Source organism: Suricata suricatta, chromosome 10 (genome assembly GCF_006229205.1).
Source record: "Suricata suricatta isolate VVHF042 chromosome 10, meerkat_22Aug2017_6uvM2_HiC, whole genome shotgun sequence".
Classification (NCBI taxonomy): domain Eukaryota; kingdom Metazoa; phylum Chordata; class Mammalia; order Carnivora; family Herpestidae; genus Suricata; species Suricata suricatta.
In genome coordinates this window covers 128001568-128012376 of record NC_043709.1, presented here as the reverse complement: position 1 = coordinate 128012376, position 10809 = coordinate 128001568, and the positions used below count along the sequence as shown (strand labels likewise).

Below are 10809 nucleotides of genomic sequence, written 5' to 3'. Positions count from 1 at the left end.
GCTTCAGATTCTGTCTCCCTCTCTGTCTGCTCCTCCCCTGCTCATGCTCGGTCTGTCTCTGTGTCTCAAAAACTGAATAAATGCTAAAAAAAATTTTTAAATGAATTTAGGAGATGGGAATTACCTGTGAGTGGACAACGGTTCTGGTTCTGTTCCACTCATATTTACTGAGTGTTCGGCGTGTGCCAGAGGCTGAGTATTCAAAGTAACAAACAAGTCGTGGTCTTTGACTTCAAGAAGCTGTCAGTGGTATAAAGTTCAAAAGTCTCCACCACTGTCTTCCTTATATATAATGTCCTTTCTTGGAGTATAAACACTTGGAAAGAAGGGTAGGATCTAATTCATCTTGGTGCCTCTGAGAGCAGCCAGCATGGGTGTGTGCTGAATATACGCTACGCGTCCAGGGAATCGGTTGGGTAAATAAATGTCAGCAATGAAGACGAATTATGCCAGAAAGTCATGTTAATAGTGGATATTGTAACCCATGCAAGTTCTCTGGGAAAAGCCTCGTCTTTATGGTACCTTCGTTTTTATATACATAGACTTTATTTTTTAGAGCAGTTTTGGATTCACATCAAAACTGACAGGAAGGTCAGCAATTTCCCATATTCCCCTGTCCCCCACACATCTTCATGGGCCTATGTTGACGCATTGTTCTCACCCAGAGCCCACAGTTTGCACCGGAGCTCCCTCTTGGGGTTGTGTGCCCGGTGAGCTTGGACAAATGGGTTTAACGACACATGTCCACCCTGATGGTATCATACAGGGTGGTGGCACTGCCCTAAAAATGTTCTGTGTGACACTTTTTTTAGTTCTCCCTAGTGGGTCTTGATGGAGCGTTGTCTAAATGAAGCATAACATATGCTGAATGTCCTTTACTCAAGGATTTCTTTACAAAGGGTGTGCGTTCCTGAAGACACGGGTAGTTCACATTATTTATTAGCAATAGTAAATGGGTTAAAATGAGCAAGTCTTTGTTTTCAGAGCTCTGGTGTCCTGCCGATCTTGACAATGGTGGTTGGTGAGTCCTAACTGCATTACTATAGTCAGGTGTTGTAGTTCTTTCTCACTTTGTATTCTTTCTTTCTTCTTTCTTTCTTAATGTTTATTTATTTTTGAGAGGGAGAGACAGAGTGAGAGCAGGGAAGGGACAGAGAGAGAGGGAAAAACAGAACCAGAAGCAGGCTTCAAGCTCCAAGCTGTCAGCACAGAGCCCAACATGGGGCTCGAACTCACAAACCACAAGATCATGACCTGAGCTGCAATCAGACACTTAACCGACTGAGCCCCCCAGGCGCCCCTGTATTCTTTCTTTACATCATGGGGCTACATACTCCAGTGGAATCCTCAGGTTTTTAGATGACATCTTACAGATTACACTGGGTTCGTCCATTCATGCATGTTCACTAAAAATTCCTTTTCCTATGAAAAGTCCATAATTCTAATGTAAATTTTTGAGCACGTGGTTTTGTAAAACATAAATTTCCCATGTGAGTACTTCCTCCATGGAGAGCCTAACTTTCTCTCACAGCATTTTTTTGCTCTGAAGGTAAGGCCCACACTCTGCCCGTGTAGACCCACTGAGTGGAGTTCCGCATTGTCATTCATGCATAAGTCACACGGAGAATTCACCACCTGTCTCTAGTTTACTTTTTGAGAGGAACGAGAACTGAAAGTCACCTGTGAAAATCACATCTTTCTTCCCCTCACATTATAGTTGTCTTGCCCCTAGACCTAATTTGAGATCAGTTTTTCTTAAGCTACTTGTCATTTTATTCCTTCCGAAGAATACAACTTATTTTTCAAAAAACCCGAAAACTTCCCCACAGTCATTTTTCATGAGTAGTGCTGACATGAACTGGTTGGGGACAAACACAATGAGGCTCAGTAAGCCCGCACACGCAGGTGGCAGGAGCCAGAGCTCAGTGGGCAGTCCTGGCAGGGCTCAGTCGCCATGTTTTCCCATAGCCATGGAGAATGTTCCGCAGTCCAGCAAGGTTTTGGCACAGAAGGCGATCATGGGTGCTTCCATTCTATTTGTCTACCGCACAGGTTCTCCACTGAGGGAAGTTTTCTCTCAGGGGACATTTTGCAGTGTCTGGAGACATTTTCATTGTCACAGAGCAGGGGCAGTGCATACTACTGGCATCCAGTGGGCAGAGACTAAGGCTGATGCTGAATATCTTACAATGTACTGTACACAAAACAGCCTTTATGACACAGAAAGATCTGGCCCCAAATGTCATTCTAGGATGAGGTTGACACATGCCGCTCTACCGCGAGTTAGGTAGGTTTATTACAATGTACGTTCAACATTGTTTTAATTTTTTTTAAATGTTCATTCATTTTTGAGAGACTGAACATGAGTGGGCGAGGGGCAGAGAGAGTGAGAGAGACACACAAAATCTGAAGCAGGCTCCAGTCTCCAAACTGTTGGCACAGAGCCTGGTACGGGATTCAAACTCACAGATTGCAAGATCGTGACCTGAGCTGAAGTTGGACATTTAACCAACTGAGTCACCCAGGGCCCCTGTTCATTAGTGTCTTAAAAGATACCATGGGGACTCATAATATTAAAATACGTATAATCTGGGAAGTAAATATAAAGAGTTAAAAGATTAGACAGAAGGGAAGGTGATGTACCTTATCCTTGGGGTCCTGCTGTTATTAGGATCAAGCTCTACATATAGATCTAACCCTCCAGGGCAACAGATAGGTCAGAAAAGGTCATTAAGTCACTCCTTGAAAATGAAACAAGGGGCGCCTGGGTGGCTCAGTCAGCTAAGCGTCCGGCTTCGGCTCAAGTTATGACCTCACAGTTCGTGGGTTCGAGCCCCGCGTCGGGCTCGGTGCTGACCGCTAGCTCAGAGCCTGGAGCCTGCTTCCGATTCTGTGTCTCTTTCTCTCTCAGAGTGCCCCTCCCCTGTTCATGATCTGACTTTCTCTGTCTCTCAAAAATAAATAAAATATAAAAAAAAATTTTTTTAAAGAAAATAAAACAAATACTTATTGTGTAATCACATATGTTGGCCTCAAGTTACAAAATAATAAATACTAAAATAGAATGTAAAAGATATTTCTGTTGTGGTCATTGTTATGAGGGAGGACTAAAGGGTACGGGTGCTTCCTAGTGGGGGTACCCACAGCTCTGATTCTATCTGGGAAGAAAAATTTCTTATGCAGGCACGGAATTCTTAGAAGAGACAGGTACATGTAAAGCATTTGGTGGTGTCACAGACCAAGCCTTCAACGGTCATTTTTGCTAACGGAATGAAAACTTTCTCTCAAAAGCTAGTTTCTGAAACAATAAAAGCTGGAGGTTTAATATTATCTGGTAATTCCAGAAAGAATATTTCTATGGGAGCTCAACTTATATCAGTCATTTGTAAATCATTCGTTAATTTAAGGTGGTATGACTCTAAGAGAATCAGAGAGTCCCTATGGTGCCCCGGTATTGTCACGGACAGCAGGTGGGAGAGAGTTCTAGAGGCTGGGGGGCCAGAGAAGAGTCCTGGAGGATAAGGGCCTGAGATTCATAACTCAGAGTTGATGCATCAGCTGTCAGAGGTCCAGGAACCATCTATAATTGTGCCCCCTATTTTGCGTGCCTATGTATGGGTAGGTTTTTATTTTAGCCTATGCAAGGTGTTTGTAACTTTAATGAGATTCTTAAAAGATTTTTATGACCTAAAGAAGATTAGGGACCAGAGTTCCCAAGAATGACACCTTTAATCCCCCAACACGAAGTTGAACCTGCCTTCACGTTTATAAAACCTCAGCATTAAGCCTCCATTTCCACCTCTTACTCCTTGCTCCCAGTAATTTCCAAGAACACATCTCTGATTGAAAGATAGGATATTGCAATTAGGAGAAAGTTCGTTGTGAAATTTGTGTCTCGTCAGTCTTAGTAATATACTATAAAGCCTTCAATTAGTGACTTGTCTTTTTTGCTATTTGAATTATCAGAGCATGTGCCTTCAAAAATCCCACCTGGTAGGACAGTATAATGAAGAAATAAGAAACAGCAATTTGCTACTAAAAGAATTGGATTTTTGCTGTACGTGTTCTTTCATAAACCTCAGGTGACAGAGATCATCAACACAAAGACACATTCTCCGAGGAATTTGTTCCCAAATGATTCTTGGAAACTGAATGCAAGTGCTTTGTTTAGCTGGAAAATATCTAAAATGTGGTTGAGATTCTTTTTCCTTTCCATTTTCTTTCTGTATGTTGTCCATTTTCAAATTGTAATGTTTTAAACAGAAAGCAGAGGCATGTTTTTGCGTGTGTATAAAATTACTTTGAAAATCACCATTGAAATGGTTATGGGAATTAATCAGAAATGCATTTTCTGTATCTTTTTCACACATTTGATATTATAATGCCTTGGTGCATTATGTTATGGTTTATGAAACAAATTTATTTGATTTACGAAAATAAGCTAATCATGCGTGTTTTCTTTTTCTCCTCCAGGGAGACAGCCACAGAGTTAGCGGGAAGTCTACCAAGGTGAGCAGGCTGGCTTTGCTTTTTCTGTGCATGATTTCTAATCTAAAAGTGCTGGGTCTTCTTGGAGAGGCCTTTGTAATTGTCTCTTCCTCGCAATCGATTTTAAGACTCCGTATCTCACAATGTAAATGCCAGAAATTGTGTATGAGTCACATATAAGAGATGTAACCAAGACGTAATGAAAGAAGTGTCCATATATGACTTAAAGAAATCATTCTCATTGTTTTAAAGTTATATCTTGCATTTGGAGATGTATTTATGAGCTATATTCTCTGCAGAAGTCATAAACATGTTGCTTCTTTTATTATATTCGTGGGAATTAATGTGGGGAGTTGTGGTTTTCTCCAGCAGGCCAACTATCATCATTACAAATTTGAGGATTTATAGATTTATGAAAGAGTTCTGAGCCTCCATTCAATAACTTACATCATGGTTTTGATGATAATATAAATACTTTAATATTTCTTATTATCATTGAAATAAAGACTTAGTATTTCACTAGGAAGAGATCGATATGTAAAATAATCAATGTATAGTATATATTTTTTATAATTTATGTCATTAACAGGATGCATATTGTAGACAACTGGTATCAGAAATGACTAACACTATTGATTAGAAGAAAACAAAGGGAGTGACAGTACTTCAAGAGGTCTTTCCTGGGCATTGCACGCAGCACTGAACGTCTTGCCTTAGTCTTGGAAGGTGCACAAACACCATTCATGAATGAGTGAATGGGGCATAGGGCACTGCTTGGGAACTGTCGGAAATGCAAACACGAGAATCTCGAGAACGAGGAAGAGAAGAGCCTGCAGAATGTGATACTGAACAGCACTGGGGAATGGGGGGAGAAAGTACATATCGTCACCATCTGTTACAGAAGATAAGCACATTTGGCTGCTTTTTTTATGTAAAGTAAATCTTTGCTTATAGGATCATGATTAATATTGCCAAAAAAAACTGTTTACTGTGATCCAAATATTTAAATTACTGTATGTCTTAATTCTTTGGAAATTGTCCCAAAGAAACTTTTCAACTCCGTGCCAGTTGACAGGGTTAAATGCGGACATGTGTGCTGGTGTGTGTGTCCCCACTGAGTTTGTCTGCCATTGTGCTTTCGCTCTGTAGAAAGTCTGGTGGGAAGACCAAAGCATTCATCATTTTCAGAGAGAGAGAGGGGGAGAGTTGTATGTCTGCTCATGTTTGTGGCGAGGAAGCTAATCCCCAAATAATGGAATGCAGAATGACTTCCAAACACTTCTAGAACAGCTACCACCCTCATATTGTCAGATGAAACCCACATGGAGTTATAATCATGCAGATAAAAATTAATCAGATGTCTGAGCAACGTGGTGTGCACTTGAATTCTATTAAGTAGTGTTTTGTTGTGGGTACAAAGAGGCGGTGCCCGTGTTCACTGCGAATGACCGGTTGTAGCTGGTTTATTACTCCAGGGAGAATCTGATCTTTTCTGGAGTTTGGTAGGAGGTATTTTGGTCATGAGCCTGCTTATTTTTTTTTCATGAATGTTTGCTATCCTCATGGTGCATCCTGTTGAAAATAAACACGGCAACAATCTCATCCTAACTGCAATTCACGGTCACTATAGTGCATGGCAGTGAGGACACTAAAAATAATATGTCAGTCCTTTCTCAATTATGCTTCTTCTATGTAGTCTCAGCTATTTTTTCTTACTTTCTCCAGAGCAGTTTGGGACATATCCACTGACATTTGTCTCTCTTCCTCACATTACCATGAAATAATGTTCATAATATTGGTGATGAATCCTTCTCTTGGCCGCAGACTCTTTGTTTTGCTAGCATTTGCTTGTTTGTACAGTCTCGTAGAATTCCATCAGTTGATCAGCACTCAGCCCTTTTATGGATTTCTTCAGCCTGTGTCACCAGCAAAGTGCAAATGAGCCCTGGAAAACCTTGGTGCTCTTTAGAACAAGGCGCCTGTGGTTATTTTGTTGGTTTGTCGGCTAATGATTACTGGAACATGACGCTCTGTGTGTTGTTTTCTTAATCTGGTTAGTCATAAAAACGTGCTTATGCTGTGACATCAAGGAAAAATGGAAAATTCAGGCGACTGCTAACTAGTGATATCTGGCTGGGAAGGAAGCCGGTGGCATTTGAAAGCAGTTTTATGGCTTGGTTTTCACTGGCTTTGACGCTCTTGAAATTTTCTGAAAGGCCATTTACAAATACTGCACGGGGTGGAGCATTTCAACTTTAATGGCCTTACATGGCATTAATTTAAAGTGGCTGGCCACTGGGTGATAATATTCTGTGAAAACGTGCCCCTCCTGCAGCAGTGGGCGTGCCTTGGTCGTTAAAAAGGCTGTGAAGTTGAAATAAGACATGTGCACAAGGCTGTTGAGTGGACACCAGGTTTGTTTTTCATGACTAATGATAACCTAAATGTGTTTTTGAATTCTTGCCGTTGCTGAAATTAAAGCCTGGTAATAATGTGTCACAAGAAAAAAATTAGATTATATGAACAACATGCACTAAGCATTTGATTATATTATAAATATTAAAACCAATGATCTTGTTGGGATTCAAACAAATATTTAAACTGGCTACATGTATTACATATGTTGCCCTCTTTGTGTTGAAGTGTCCTGGAAATGGAATGGATGGTTCTATTTCTTGAACTGTGAAAATGATCATGTTCAATATCACAGGTGACTCCCCGCTTCTATTTTGCTGTAGCGAAGGATGGCTTAGCAATCTGAACAATTGGTGTTCTTTTTTTTTCCATTACAAGTGTGTCTTTCAAGACATTTTTTAATGGCAAAGGGTGTTTAGTTTAGGTAGGTGTGTTTTAATTAAATTGTGGTAAAACTGCAACTCTTCAGATGGAAAGGAGGCACTCAATTAGTTATGGTAAGCTGGGGTTTTCATCTGAATGATGCTTCTACAGAGATAGCACTTGATTTCGTATAGCAGAGTAAAGGGATAAACAAGGTTTATATTAACAGAAGTTTTAGCATCATCATGTACTATTAGTGGCTATTTTTTAATAAGTGAGAGCATTTAAATTCTTTGCTAACATAGTTCACTTTCCTAATATAAACTAAATAGTATGGAAAATAAAGTGATTTTAGTAGACCTTAGAAGAAGTAGTGGAAGCGCCACGGTCGAGATTCACGAGCTGGTTCACAGCTCCCAGAGGTCAGGATGCTCTTTGAGGAACGTGAAATATGGGTAAATGAAGCTTAAGATAATTAAGTATATAACTCAGATGCCATGTTTTAAAGATTTTAGCCATTGGAGACAGGGGCCAAAGGTTAAAGTGATGAAAGAAAAACTTGGACCTTTTTCTTGTATTGTAATCCAACAACTTGAGCTTTTTCTATGCCTTCTTTGAGGGGATTAGGGAATGTAAGTATTAAACATATTGTAACAGGGCCCCTGATTTCCTAGAACACAAGCGTGTGCTGTAGGATTCTTATTTGAGATCCTTTACCAGGACGGCAGAACTGCTTGTTTATGTGACTATCAGAGATAAAAGTCATTATATTTCAGTCTCACATATGGAATTTTGGTCTTTGGTTATTGATCTTTGTTATTTGGAATTTGAACTGAACAGATTTCATGTAGTAGAAGAATAAGACTAAACTCTGATGGCCATATTTGTCAGTCATGGGCATTGGGTTTCAAATGAGATGTCTGGCGCATTGTGCAGGGCTTTGGTACATAAAACAATCTCCTATTTCTTGTTTTCATTATGAAATGCTGTCTTCTTTAGGAATTAGGAATAAAAATGTTGGTGACATCACAGGCAAGGGCAGCAAAAGCAAAATTAACAAGTGGGATCATATGTCACATTAAAAAGCTTCTGCACAGCAAAGGAAACGATCAACAAGATGAAAAGGCAACCTATGGAACAGGAGCAAATATTTGCAAATCATGTATCTAATAAGGGCTTAATATCCAACATATATAAAGAGCTGACAAAAAAAAAACCAATAGCAAAAATACAAACAATGCAATTAAAATATGGGCAGAGGACTTGAATAGACACTTTTCCAAAGAAGACATACAGATGGCCAAGACAGACATGAAAAGGTGCTCAACATCACTAATCATCAGAGAAATGCAAATCAAAACCACAGTGAGAGGCACAGTGAGTGGCTCGGTCATTTAAGCGTCCAACTCTTGATCTTGGCTTAGGTCATGATCTCGTGGTTTGAAAGATCAAGCCCCGTGTTGGGCTCTGTGCTGACAGCATGGAGCCTGCTAGGGATTCTCTGTCTCTCTGTCTCTCTCTCCCCTCCCCCCACTCATGCATGCTTTCTGTCTCCCTCTGATGGATCCTCTACTGGCATTACGACTTATACTTTTGAGGATCAGTTCATAAGTTTTTCCACCCCTTCCACTTCTCCCTCCCTCAAAATAAATAAATAAATAAATAAATAAATAAATAAATAAATAATACGACAGTGAGATATGACCTCACACCTGTTGCAATGGCTATCATCATAAAGACCAGGGATAACAAGTGTTGGTGAGCATGTGGAGAAAAGAGAACCCTAATGAACTGTTGGTAGGGATGTAAATTGATGTAGCCATTTTGGAGAATGGTATGGAATTTCCCCTAAAAATTGAAAACAGAACTACCATGTGATTCAGCCATCTCATTTCTGGTTATATATCCAAAGGAAATGAAGAAAGGATCTCAAAGAGATATCTGCACCCCCATGTTCAACGTGACTTTATTCAAAATAGGCAAGATATAGAAACAGCCTGTCAATAGATGAGTGGATAAAGATGTGTCTGTGTACACACACACAAACACACACACACAAGAAAGAAGGAGTGTGTCATCTGCAGCGGAATAGATGTAGAGAGCATCAGGTTAAACACAATAGACCAGAAAGAGAAAGACAAATACTGCCCGGTATCCCTGATACGTGGACTCTAAAAAAAAAGTCAAATTCGTAGAAACAGTAGAAAATCATTTGCCAGGGGCTGGGTAGCAAAGGAAATAGGACAAATAATGTTGGTACTTTCAGGCCAAACTCTGACTAAGTAGTCTAGAACTGGTGAATATTTCCTGACTACTTTATAATGCCTAAGAAAGAATAATTCCCCCACCTTTCCTGGGACTCAAGTCTTGTGCGGTTCAATATTTATAAAAGTTATCATCTATTTATGAATTCAACAAAGACATACAGGCACTATATGCTGAGGAAAGTTGTAGACTCTGTGATAGAAAAGAGGCAGAACATTGTCTCTTCCCTTGAGTAGTTTAGTCTGGGGTAGCAGGCACGGGTCATCACGGTGCTGGGAGGAAGTGTTTAGTGCTGTAGGCTAGGAAGACATCTAAGCAAATGAAAGCCACTAAGGGATGTCACCAACAAGATGGGCCACTGGCGATTAGAGGAAGCAAGGACAGCGTCATGAATCAGCGTCCGAGCATGGCTTGAGAAGATGGTTCGGGATAGAGTATGTGTCAGTGCAGAGGGCTATGCACCCCACACAGAGTGAGTGTCATCATGGAGGCCCAGGGACGGTAGGCAGGGAACAGAAGTGGTGCCATCTTGTCAGATAGTGTGCAGGGCTGGGAAAGGAGCTCATGGGATGACTGCCTGATGTGGAAGGTCCAGACCCCAGCCTGAGCAGCTGTTACTCTCTTTGATACTGTTCATCCAGAGAATGTTCTCAACTGTTTTTAGAGCAATCTTGGGGGCACCTTGATGGCTCAGTAAGTTGAGTGTCCGACTTTGGCTCAGGTCATGATCTCAGTGTTCATGGGTTCAAGCCCCTCGTCAGGCTCTGTGCTGACAGCTCAGTGTCTGGGGCCTGCTTTGGATTCTGTATCTCCCTCTCTCTCTGCCCCTCCCATGCTCACACTCTGTCTCTCTCTCAAAAATAAATAAAACATTCAAAAACTGTTTTAAAGAAATAGCAATCTGGGCAAATTAACAAAATGGATTTGGGGAAAGAAAAGGAGTTAAAGTTCTCTCCATTATACCTCTAGAACTCACAGTTCCCAGGACCCCCCCCCTCAGATTCACTACCTAGCTAACAAAAATAAATAAAACAAAGTAAGCCACACATCTTTGGGGCACCTGGGTGGCTCAGTTGGTTGGGTGTCTGACTTTGGCTCAGATCATGATCTCACAGTTCATGGGTTCAAGCCCCACATCAGGCTCTGTGCTCACAGCTTAGAACCTGGAGCCTGCTTTGGATTCTGTGTCTCCCTCTCTCTGTCCTTCCCCTACTTGTGCTCTCTCTTTTGAAAATAAATAAATAAACATTTTAAAAATTTAAAAAATAAGCCACATGT

General features: G+C 40.7%; 1 protein-coding gene across 6 annotated transcripts in view; it reads left to right on the top strand.

The window, feature by feature from the left end:
• Nucleotides 1-4487: 4487 nt before the first annotated feature.
• The window catches only part of CELF2 (CUGBP Elav-like family member 2), a 397022-nt gene continuing 390700 nt past the window's right edge, over nucleotides 4488-10809 (top strand). For 4 of the 6 annotated variants that reach the window (XM_029955262.1, XM_029955264.1, XM_029955261.1 and 1 more), the window contains exon 1: nucleotides 4491-4509. The gene's annotated coding sequence lies outside the window, so the exon portion shown is untranslated. Of the gene's footprint in view, nucleotides 4510-10809 lie in introns of all 6 variants that reach the window. The other 2 variants (XM_029955268.1, XM_029955269.1) reach the window with 2 other exon arrangements.